A 12,988-nucleotide genomic window follows, 5' to 3' on the forward strand; every position below is an offset into this window, starting at 1 on the left:
TAGTGAGAATAGAGGCAAGGAATTGATTGCAAATGGGCAAGAGGGAATCTTAGGAGGGTGATGAAAATGCTCTATTTTTTGTTTTGGTTAGTAGTTACACCAGCATACACAATTTCCAGAATTCATAAAACTGAATACCTAAGATGTGTGCATTTTTCATGTTAATAATGCTATAATAAAAAATAAAAATGAAGCTCATCTGGAGAATATTTACTGCTTCTTTGGCTAAAATTATATTGTGTTTTTCTATTCCCTTTGTTTTTGTGAGTCTTTTGATGGCTGCATATTATTTCAGGATGTTGATACCATCTAAATATAAATATCATGATATGAATAAAATTGTTTATCATAATATGAATATATCACTATTGAATTTATAAATATTAAGATTAATCTCAAATTTTATAACAAGCAATGGTATATTTCCTCTTATCTCTAAGTGTCTTGTCTTGTTTGCATTTATGATTATAGGAACATTATATTTAAGCTTTTATTTCAAGGGTAGCTGGTTCCTGATTAGATGATGAGTCTTAAAGGTCTTTCTTCATTAGGTGTTTCCTGGTGGATCTTTCCTCCCTCTCTTCCTTTCCTCCTCCTCTTCTTCCTTACCCTTCTTTTCTTTCTCTCCCACTTTGTGTATTTTACCTAACTTTTTATTTTAAAAAGTTCAATTCTTTAGAAAAGTAAGATAAAGAAGAGTATAATGAATGCCTGTATATCCTTCACATAGATTCACCAATTCTTAACATTCTGCTACATTTGCATTGTGTGTGTGTGCATGCACATAAGTTTTCTTAAGTTGCAAATGTTACTTAAGCCTGTGAAAACATGGGTAATATCCCGCAAAGTCACAATAAAATGATCACTCTCAAGAAATTTAACACTGATGCAATAATATTATCAAATGTAGAGTGCACGTTCAAAGTTTCTAAATGGACCTCAAACTTCCCTTCCTACTTTTTTTGTTGTTGTTTCAGGACCCAAGCAAAGATAATACATTGCATTTGGTTGTTTTCTCAGTCTCCTTTAATCTATTTTAGAACAACCTCTCTACCTTTTTTTCTGTTTGACATTGATATTTTTAGGGCTCTAAAACATTGTAGAATGCTCCTCAAAATGGATTTGTCTGATTAATTCCTCATGATTAGGTTCAGGTTGAACATTTTTGGCAAGAATACCACATGAGTGATGTGTATAACGTGTTGCATTATGTAATGTCACTGTGTTCCTTCGCTGGTGAAGCTAAGCTTGATCTCTTGGTTTAAATGTTTTCACCAGATTACTTCCTTTTTGAAACTAAGAAATTATCTGTAGGATGATCATGTGAATATTGTGCCCTCCAATAACCTTTCTTCTAATAATTATAACATTTACCAATGATCCTTATCTGACTCAGTTTTTACAATGAAGCTGTAAATGGAGATTTTCTAATTCTATTTGTTTTTTACATTTATTAGCTACATTCTTCTGTGTAACAGTGCTTTCCTCTTTCCTCCTTCTCTATTTTAGTACCATGGATTCTTAAAAAAATTTTTTTAATGTAATATATTGTAATCTCTTTTGGACATTGTAGTGTTCAAATTGCCCTAAATTTGGCCAGTAGAGATCAGAGGTAATATTTTAAAATCATTTTAGATTGTTTTAAGCCATTTGTCCCAAAAGTCATAACTGTTCAAATTAAATTGATTTCTTTAATGTTTGAAGATGATGTCCAGTGGTGCGATGGTAAATATTTAACAGTTTTCTCATAAAAAAAAAGAGATCCCATTTGTAGTGTTTGCTAATTTCCATGGTGTACGTACTCTCACCTTGGTTGATTTCAGGTTGACAATGGAGAGAGATGCATGATAACTTGCTACTGTTTTGTATTTCTACCATGCAGGCACAATAAATATGAATAAATTCAAGAGTTGGTATAGTCAAACATAATCAACTTATTAGGAGGTGATGGATTTTGAATATTATTACCTTTGTGTTTAATATCACTTATTTAATATTTAGTTTGTATAGTTCAATTTTAAATAATATCTGTGTTTAACAACTGGCTCACCAAAGTTTTTTGCCAGAGTTTAACAGTTGGCTTTTATGAGCAGGTACAAACCAGCTTTAGGACCCAATCCCAGTGTCTATCGCCAACCAAAGTCTGAGCCTAACTTTTGACTTCAATATTAATTAAATGTCAATAAAATTTTACTCAAAATCAGATTGGAAAATCCTAGAATATTTTTTTCCCCAGAGAAATCACTTTGTCAGAGAAATCAGTTTCCCTCCCTCTTCTCCACTTGGTGCTCTTAGATTAGTAGTGTCAAAAACTGTAACTGTCTTCAATTTCCTGAACTGGAAAGTTAGTAAGGACTTCAGGTAATACGTGAAGGAGAAATGACAGACCATTTAGGGACAATAGGCCCCCGTGTATAATCCTGTCCAGATCTTCTGCTGGGAAACATACTGTTTCCTCTGCCCAGCTTCCATCCCTTCTAGAATCAGTTCCACTTTTCCTGGTAGATGTCCTTCACCCACACTAGCTGTGTACCTTGCTCCCTTCCCACAGTTTTTTCCTTGGGACTTTTTCAACTGGATCTAGAAGAGAGATTCAGTCCTTCTCTGGAGGGGAAAGTGTGATGTAAATGTGGGAGAAACTGGCAAGGGAAGTTGTGTGATCAAATTTCCCCTCTAGACTAGTGCTCTTAACGCCCCTGTAGGCACTGCTCTGTGTGTTCTGTGTCTCTCGTGGTCCGAGGATGCGCCTCCTTGAAGTGGGATGGAGAAATTAGGGTGGAGCCACCAGTTGCAAGGCGCTAAACACTGATTCTTGAAATGAGAAGGTAATCATAATCTAGTTCATCTCAGTTCAACTTTATTAAGTGTCATCCTTGTGCCAAGAAACAGTGTTATATGCTGGAGGAAAAGGATGAGAGTCACATCTATATCTTAAAAGATCTAGTCTAGTAGGAGAGAAGTGTGTGTAATCAAGACATACAAATACATAGCAGTCTTACAGCATATCTATACAGTGAACACTCAACAGCCATTATCTATATGTACATCTGTGAAATACTATATAGCTACTAAAGTCACATCTCTGAAGAGTATTTCTAAACAGAGGAAAGAGTCATCATATGCTCATTATATACACACCCATATGCATATACACTCATGTATATATATATACACTCTGCATATATATATACATATGTATACACACACATATATAAAGCATATATGTATGCAAAACTAAGATTAAAGAACATGCATAATGGGGTGACTCTAATTTTACTTTTTAAAAGTATATATACATAGAACAAGGATAGAAGGAAATACTGTTAAGTGAAGAGTAGGTGGTAGATTGTAAATGACTTTATTTCATTATTTTTTCTGTTTTCATAATTTTCAAAATTTTCAGAGACTAATATGGCTGACATCAGTACTCAAAATATTTTATTGTTTAAGATATTGCTCAGTTATCATAGGTCTTAATTTATGCAGTGTATTAATCTTCTAGGATTAATACAAAATACCGAGACTAGGCAGCTTAAACCCAGAAATTCATTTCTCACGGAAGTCCAAGATCAAGGTGTCAGCATGTTTTGTTTCTCCTGAGGTTTCTTTCATTCACTTGCAGAGACTGGTTGTCACTGTGTCCTCACGTGGCTTCTCCTCTTTGTGCTCAAGTTCCTGATGTCTCTTCCCTGCCTTATCGGGATCCTAGTTGGTTGGGTTAAAACCCCACCCATGTGATCTCATTTAACCTTAATTATCTCCTTAAAGATCCTCTCTCCAAATTCAGTAACATCAGAGTTATATCTTCAACCTGTCAGTTTTGGGGAGGGTGGACATAAATCAGTCCATAACATACAACTTATAAAATGAGTTTAAACCTAAAAAAATGATGCAAAATAAAGCAATTAAAGTTCTAAAAGTGAAAGAATTTTCATGTAGCTTACTTTAACTGGTGATTATTTGTAACATCTTTGTAAATTTGAAAATCAGTGTCTAGCTTTCTAAATAAATGTTGCCACCTCCATTTTCCACATCCACTACCCAAATATTTTCTTAATTATATTGTCATTTAATTATATGGGTATAGAAGATATTATTGTTAAAAGTATTCTGTACTTTAAAACATGAGTTTATCTTTGAAACTTTTTTTTTAATTACAATGCCTTTTTTCTTTTCTAAAACATATCCAGGTGAATGTTCTTCCAAATGACTTGATTTAGTTACATTGTAGTGAGAGAAATTTTATATTTAGGCCTATGGAAATTCAATCCTGGATATAAGAAGAATTTAGAGAACTTTAGAGATGGTGACAGTTTCTCCAAGATCAATGTGCCTAAAAGTGCATATATGTATATATACATACAGATAGATGAAAATATGTATTTGTCTCTGATTTAAAAATAACACATTTTCATTGTAGAAATTTTTTAAAAAGACAGAAAAGCACAAAGAATAAAAGCATACACTTTATCCCAATATCCAGAGATATCTGATGTTAGTATTTTGCTCTGTATTTGTGTCTGGCCTCCAACTTGGCGTCCAATGGTCCTCACCTCCTGATAGTCACACCCTTGTGTAGCCTCTTTCCCTATGGAATCAGGCTGATCCATGTGAGAATTAAAATCATTTGAAAGTAACTGTGTGTGACTCCTGAGACTAAATCATTAAAGAAACCACAGCTTCTGTTCCAGTCTCTTGGATAGATCCCTCTGAGGAAATCTAGCCACCATGTTTGGAGATACTCAGGCGTCCCTGGAGAGGCCCATAAGAAGAGGAACTGAGACCTCCTACCAACAGCCAGCATCCACCCACAAGCCATGTGACTGAGCCTCTGTGGAAGTGGATCCTCTAGCCCTGGTCAGACCTTCAGATGACTACACCCTGGCTTTGCAACCTCATGAGAGAACCCAGGCAATAGCTACAGACTCTGCTCCTCCCAAATTCCTGACCTATCAAGAACATGAGAGATGATAAATGATTGCTACTGTGTTTAGCCCTTAAGTTTTGGCATGATTCATTACACAGCAATAGATAAATAATAGCATATTCTTCCAGTTTTTCTATTTTATTTATTTTTTTCATTCAACAAATACTCATTGAACTCTTGCTACATTAGTCAGGGTTGAACCAGAGAAACAGAATAAGAAGGGAATCTGTGTGTGGGGTGTGTGTGCATGTGTGTATTTATGACATGGGACTAACCTACGTATTGCCATCATGGGGGTCTCTGAGCAAGCCTGAAGTCCACAGCAAAGGTGGTCAGGAGGGAAAAGTCATGAGCAGGTTGGAACCCTGTGAGCACAGGCTGAAGTTTGTCCTCAGGCAGCAGCCACTCAGGAAGATTGATCCAGGGGGAAGAGAGAGTAATTGTACATTCAGCTGCTGCTTTGAAGTCTTTTAGCTCAGGGAAGTCTTAAGCTTTCTTTTAAAGGCCTTCCAACTGATTAAGCCAGGTCCCCTAAGGGTAATCTCTCTTTGGATTTGTTTGAAGTCAGCTGACTTGGACTTTAATTACATTTGCCAAATCCCTTCATAGCAGCACCTAGCTTAGTATGATTGAAAAGCTGGTCGGGAGAGAGAGTTTTTTATTATGAGGAATTGGCTCACGTAAATATGGAGGCTGAGCACAATCTGCTAACTAAGCAGGAGACCCAGGAAAGCCAGTGGTGTAATTCAGTCTGAGTCTGAAGGCCAGAGAAACAGGGGAGCAGATGATGTAAATCCCAGTCCAAGGGCCAGAGAAGATGAGATGTCCCAGCTCAATCAGTGAGGCAGGAAAAAAGGGGCAAATTCCTCCTTCCTCTGCCTTTGGTCCTCAGTGGACTGGATGATGCTCACCCACTTTGGGGAGGGTTATCTACTTTACTGGGTCTGCTACTTGAAATGTTAGTCTCATCCAGAAACTACCTCAGAGACATACTAAGAAATAATGTTTAATCTGGCTGCCCTGTGGCTAGTCAGGTTGACACATAAAATTAATCATCATGGCTGGTTTCTCCATATTATCACCTACCTATTACTAATTAACGAGCTGCTTTTTTTTAAACTAATTTTGCTTATTCATATTCACTTAGCATGAGCTGTGTATGCAATATTGTACATCAATTCTGCATCTTTCTTCCATGACACGTACAAATTTTTAGAAAGATTTTCAGAAATGTTCATGCTGTTTTCTATATTAATGTATTTAAGACATCAATACAGAGCTATAATAACTGACTTAAGAAATCATCCTTGATAAACATTGTTCAGAGAAAGCAGTTTCTATTGTTTATTATCTTATAGATTAATATTGTGTCTTGCATTTGGATTGGGGTTTTCTTCTCATTTTCAAAATACTTTCACATCTGCATCTCACATGATCTGAATGTGAGCAGGGCAAGATGTCACATAACAAAATGTACAAGGTGGAAGGGGGTCTTGTGGTTCATTGTGAGTATACTAAGTGTAAGAGAAAGTACAAAGTTAAGGAAGACTTTCTATCTTAAGGAGTTGTTAGTCTTGTAGGGGAGAACAGTCTGCAAACAGAGAGCTATAAGAGAAGATCTGATATGATAAGTAACGTTATGAGTAACAGACAGGGATGGGTTTGGAGAACATGGAGGCAGAAGAATCAGACTGAGCAGAGTCACAGAATATGCCTAAAATGCCTCACCAGAGAGCATATTACGGTGTTCTTGGCACGTGTTTGCAATGAAAAGTTAGGCCAGTGGAAAAGTCATGAATGTAACTAACAAAAGTTATGTTTGAGTCTGTCTCAAATAATGTTTCCTTGAAGCTAAGCAGGGAAGATATTTTTTTACCCAGTGGAACAAAAAAAAAGCTTTTTTTGGAAAATGTTAACCCTTCCAAGGCCTCCATTGAACTATGGATTTTCTGTGGCTGATAATTTTCATCAGGATTTTAAGTGATACTGAACAATATCTGATTTGCGAGAGGACTGAAATCTTTTAACACTGAAAACATATTTATTATTGACACTGAAAACCTGTGAGGCTGAACATAAGTGGAGCAGGACCAGAGAGATAACTACGAATGATAGGAGCGTAGAAACCTCTCTGCTCAGTGACCAAGCTCCGGAACAGGCCTGAGAACATGGTCCTGGCCCTGGAGTGGCATGGCACTAGCAACGTGGGACTGGTGGAACCACAGTGCCCGCCCTTCTAGGAGTCATCTTGGGTCCTTTGGGCTCTGCTTGACTAGTGTGTGCATTTCTTCTGGCAGTGTCCCTGCATCGCCTGATTGCAGTCAAGGTAGCCTACCATCAACAGGAGAAATAAAAGGCAAGCTGTGTCCTCTCTGTGTCGGGAATGAAACCAGTGGTCATTTACTTTAAACATTTATCTTTTAAATTTTTTTGAGGGGGAGATAATTAGGCTTATTTATTTACTTATTTTCTTATTGGAGGTTCTGGGGACTGAACCCAAGACCTTGTGCATGCTAGGCATGCACTCTACCACTGAGCTATACCTTCCTCATTAAACATTTATCTTTTAACACGCATTTTCCTCCAATTGTAGGTAATGAATCTTGTCAGTAAGTCAGGGTATTCCTGTCACAATGTGCTAGAAACTTCTCTCTTCCCTAGCATAGTGGTTCTTCTGCTGCTATTCTAAGGTGTTTTATGGGCACAGTTTGAGTAATATCATTGTTTCCTTAGAATGTGCCTAGGACTAATCCCATTAAATCATGCATGTAGATATGTATGTGCGTGTAAGTCTGTATGCCTGTATAAGAAATTCTATTGCAGCAAAACTGGTTAGATTGCAGATCTCTGCACAATGAAACTGTTCGGACAGCTTGTTTATTTCAAGCACTCCTTTAATACTCTTTTTTTTTTTCCTTATGAGCACGTCAACTTTAACTTTTGAAATTAAGAAATTGATCACAGGATTATTTTCTACCAATCAACACGAGGTGGTCTACAGACAAATCTCTTGATGGAATTTGATCTTACCGAAATTAATGAAGTGATCCACTGATGGAGATTAAACTGAAGGGTTAAATCAGAACACTTAAAGATGATCCGATGACACCGTTTTACATTCTCAAGATTTTGCTTTTGATGTTGCTGGGAAAGAGTAAGCAGAAAGCACAAAGCCGAAACTTCAGGATCAGCTTAGCGGCCTGAATCTGTACACCATAAAGCACAGGGCAGTTATCGACGTGGAAAACCCGATGATCTTCAGCAGGCCTGACACGGATGGCAGGTTTCTCTCCCAGAAGGTGTGGGTGATTTCTACAGGTGGAACATCCAATGATTCTGGTCCTTCGACCCATATGTCTTGCTTTGACACCTTCCCCAAAGCATTCAAGATCTTTGTATCTGCCCGTTCCCCAGCCTCTACTGCTCCTTCCATGTAACTACTCCGTTGTGTGGCAGTCTCCGTGCCAACGAAGTAAATTCTGCCTACTGGCTGGCGAATCACCCTTCCGTACTGATTCATGATCCCTCGGGGGAGGTAGGCTGTGTAACAGCCTCTGGAGTACTACTCCTCACACCAGTTCTTCTCTTCATAGTGCACCAGTTGTAAAGCTTCTTGGGGTCCTAGCACTTTGGCGTAGAGTTCACAGATTTTCCTTTTCCGTATTTTTTTTATGGATTTTAGCAAGGCGGTCAGCTTTTCGAGCAAGTATGAAGCCCATGATGGCGGGCAGTGATCCATCTGGCTTGATGTCATCTAGGGTTATTGAAATTGGAGCCTCCTCATCTTCAGTGATCATACAGCCACAATAATCGTTCTTCCAAAAGGCTTCCTTGTAATACATCATGCACTTAATGATAGCTCCCATTGGAAGGCACTGAATTAACTGGTTTCTCTCTGATGGGAACTCTGGTCTGAAGTGTATCTTGGCAGTCAAACTTATTTTCTTATTGGAGGAATGGCACTAATTATGTATTGGCACTCATAAAGTTCATGATTCAGTGTCCGAGTGGTGATGTTGTCACCTGACTGGTCAACAGAGGTGACAGGACACCTCAGCTTCACTCTGTCCCCGAGCAGTTGCATTATCTGTTCGCTTACTTGACCAGATCCACCTACAAACTCCATTCCTGGCCTCCATTGGTAACTGAGAATATCTGAGTGGTGCCTCCACACTGCTTCACGTACCACAAGAACTAGAGGGAAGACACCTCGTGGGGCTCCAAGGTCACACTGATATTCACAGAGATGCAAACTGCCTAGCGGTCTTTGGCCAACAGATTTTATCAGTGAGATCTTTCATGGTCGTCTTACCCCATTCCTCGCATGTGGAACCTCCCACGGGGTATCAGCTGGGATCTCCTTTCCCATATTATTCATTGTCCACCACAGATTGTTGTAATCCAGATATGCAGTGGGATTCCATACTGGAGGGAAGGTGCCCCGAAATAGATAAGTTCTCCCCTTGACATAATGAACAAGATACTCATTTACATTAACCTTGTAGGTTTCTAAACCCAGTTCCTTAGATAACCGAAAGATTTTGTTCTGGATCGGTCCTGCATAAGTCCCGCCAACATCTACGTAATCAACATTTTCATTCCTCACTGTATGTGTTCTTCCTCCAACTCTGTCCCGAGCTTCTAAAACCAAAACATTAACTCCATGTTCATTTAAGAGTTTGGCAGCAGACAATCCTGAGATGCCGCCTCTTATCACAACTACGTTGAACATCTGGCCCGTTGTTTGCCTTCTCCTGATTCTCCATGCTCTGGTTGAGACTCTCCCAGGGCGTGGGTATAGGAGTGGCCTTTAATACTCTTTTGACCTCCTATAAACTTAGACTTCTTATGTGTCAAAATGAATAAAATTATTTCTAACATCTGAAAAAAATACAATTATTTTTATTAACAGTCAGAGGGAAAAAATAGGGACATATTCAGGACTTAAGGGAATGCTCTATCCTAATTTTTGTATAAAGGACTTAAATAAATATAGGTAATTGCACAATAAAATTCAACTAGATGAATCAAGAAAGAAACCTTTTACTTATGTGTATATTATCTTGATTTGGATTTAGAAAGCCTTAATTAACTGGAATTCAGTAAAGTGAAATTGTAAGGAACCATCATTTGCTTTCTTAGGATTTCTCTGTAAGAAGAAGAAAGACAAATCACAGAAATTGGCAGGATGCATGGTGGTCCAATTGAGAAAAGATTGTGACTGCACCATATTTCTGCTAAGGGTCCATGAGTAGCTCTAAAATACAAACAAGAAACAACAACTCATTTCAAAGACTTTAAAAGACAACATAATAAGTGCAGGGTGTTTCTTATGGTCAACGTAGGTTCTCATCAATATGTCATACTTTTCCAGATAAATCTACACAACCATTTAATTGTAATTGTTACCAGTGACTCTAAGGCACTGTAACATTTTCTGTCATAAAAGAGGTTAAAGCAATTTTTATATACTATATTTACTAAAGTAGGAAAACTACTAAAATATTAGAAAAATGATCAACCATTAAGTTTGAAATAAAAAAGGATTTCGTTTGAGGCCGTCTAAAGTTTTCATTCTTTAGAAGATCTTGTTCCTCTAATTTCAGGCAGTCATTGACTTAATTTTACATTTTGTTTGAGGCCAAGTATTGTAATTGTAAAATGCATTTCAATAGATAAAAGCATAAGTTATTTAGGAATTACTAGAAATCTAAACAAAATTTAAAGTTTCAAAATAAGAGTGTCATGGACTTTAAACCACCTTTATGCTCCCAAGTTAATTATACATGTAGTCATGATCATATGCTTTTCACAATGTATATACTGTGTTTTAAACTGTTATCAATGCTCATTCAATCAACAGGGAAGGTCTCAAATGCCTGGAAAATATTATCTGTCTGATTTTGTAATATCCATAACAAAGGAAATTTAGCCAGGCATCCCATTCTAGATTTACTGTGAACGACAGGTTTGACAGGAAGAAGAATATGATTTACAAATTGAAGAACAAAATATCAAAGTGAGTAGATATTTTTTAAAAACATTTAAAATAGACCTCTGTATAGAAAGCTGATAAAAGTATTATATGAAAGATGGGAGCTATCTCTTTAAGTTGATTTATGTGGTCAGTGTTAACATTTAATATATCAATATTGTGTGTGCTATATATTCTTTGGTAATCTTCTGTTTTCATGGACAAGCTCAGTATATAAATGTGCACCTATTGGCAGTAAATTCCATCTTCCTCTTATGCCAGGCCTTAACAAATACATTTTGGATTTTAGGCATATATGCAGTGGGTTTTTTTTCCCCACAAATTAATTATTTTATAAAGATTCTATGAGGTCTCCTTGTTGTAAATATTATGAAAGTATGCTTAGAGCCTGTGGTGGCAGTGGGGAGGTATTGTCTGTCTAAGGGAGACCATTTTCTTCTGGTGATTAACTCAGCATCACCAAGCAATACCCTTTGGGTCCAATTTCCTGATCTGTGGTTTGCAATGGCTAATTGCTAAAGGACCTCTTTATGATTCTATAAAACAATTATCTTTGAAATTTCATTTTCAAACAAAAAATATGGGAAATTTGGGATCTTTTAAAATAGGAACTTAAGAAAACAGGAGTTAGGAAAATATAAATGGATGTTAATCTAAGATATACCCTTTTATCATGAAAATTTTTACTCAGAACTAGGTAAAATTAGAATCCCAGCCTCAGTATCTGCATGTGTTGAATATTTTTTTGGTTTTAATATGCTTTAGTACACTGTTGTGCCAGCACTAACAAAATGAGTTTTCAAGCAATAGTGTTTTCCCTAAGGAGAAAATTAAATGCTGGTTTGGTCTGTGTAGGAAGTGTGTAGGCGGGACTCTCAACTTTCAGGAAAATTTCTGTTTTTATGAAAAGATATTTTCCAGCTTCCCTTTGAATTACTTCCCTGAAAAGAGTGAAAAAGACTATGAAAATGGAATTGTCATGGTGACTTGCTTGATGGCAGAGGTGATCTGTGGCTGCTTCCACCTTTGCTGTAGTTGAGAGCAGAATCTAGGAGGAAGGAGAGAGGAGGTGTCACAGTAAGGTTGGGGAGGCAGTAGGCCCAAAGCTGCTTCAGAACGTGGTCTGATTGACAAGATCGCCTTGAGAGCTCTCGGTTGTTGACACCTGGTACCTGGTATGGGTTGAGCTGAGTCCCACCAAAATTCGTCTGTTGAAGTTCTAACGCCTAGTACCTCAGGATATGACTTTATGTGGAGACAGAGGCTTTACCAGGGAAATCAAGTTTAAATGAGGTCATTAAGGTGGGCATTTCTCCAATATAACTGGTGTTCCTACAAAAGGGGGAAATTTGGAGACAGACACATATACAGGGAGAATACCATGGGCACGTGAAAAGTGCCATCACCAAGCCAAGGGGTAAGTCCTGGAACCGATAGTTCCCTCACAGTCCTCAGAAGGAGCCAACCCTGCCAACATCTCGATTTTGGATTTCTAGCCTCCAGAACTGGGAGACGAATTCCTGTTAATTAAGCTACCTGGTTTGTTGTACTTTGTTCAGCAGCCCTAGCAAACAATACAACCAACCTGTATAAATTTAAGGAATAAGTAAGCAGCAAAAATTCTGATTGTATTTGAGTCATTGCAAAATGAAATTTTTGTATATTTGTTTGAAATGGAATTGAGTGGGGTTTCTTGTGATTTTATTTGTAATCAAAAGAATTTTAACTAAAAACAGTTACATATACATATTTATTCACACACATATGTTGTTAAAAAAAAGTTAAACTATATGTAAATATGGACTATAAAATGAAAGTCATTCTTCACTCTTCCCCCAGTTTTAGTTAGCTCCCTAGTGGTTAGCTGTTTGAAATCTAGCAGTGTATTTTTACAGTGCTAGATTCTTCATGTAATACCATACAGACTTGAATGAGATTTCAGCCTGATACTGGAGTTTTGCTAAAACATCACATTTAGAGTCTGTGCTGTAGGACTATGTTATAAGTGGGATCTTACGCTTCTCTTACCTCAACACCATAGATAGGCTATAAAATAGGTAGGCCTG

The 12,988-nt window shown here is 37.4% G+C and overlaps 1 long non-coding RNA gene and 1 pseudogene across 1 annotated transcript in view; one reads left to right on the forward strand and one right to left on the reverse strand.

The window, feature by feature from the left end:
* Nucleotides 1-12,988, forward strand: part of LOC116154382 (uncharacterized) — an 873,015-nt gene that overhangs the window by 48,141 nt on the left and 811,886 nt on the right. The window lies entirely within an intron of this gene.
* LOC105099219 (amine oxidase [flavin-containing] A-like) lies at nucleotides 8,115-9,693 on the reverse strand (annotated as a pseudogene).

The sequence above is a fragment of the Camelus dromedarius genome, chromosome 6, assembly GCF_036321535.1.
Source record: "Camelus dromedarius isolate mCamDro1 chromosome 6, mCamDro1.pat, whole genome shotgun sequence".
NCBI lineage: Eukaryota > Metazoa > Chordata > Mammalia > Artiodactyla > Camelidae > Camelus > Camelus dromedarius.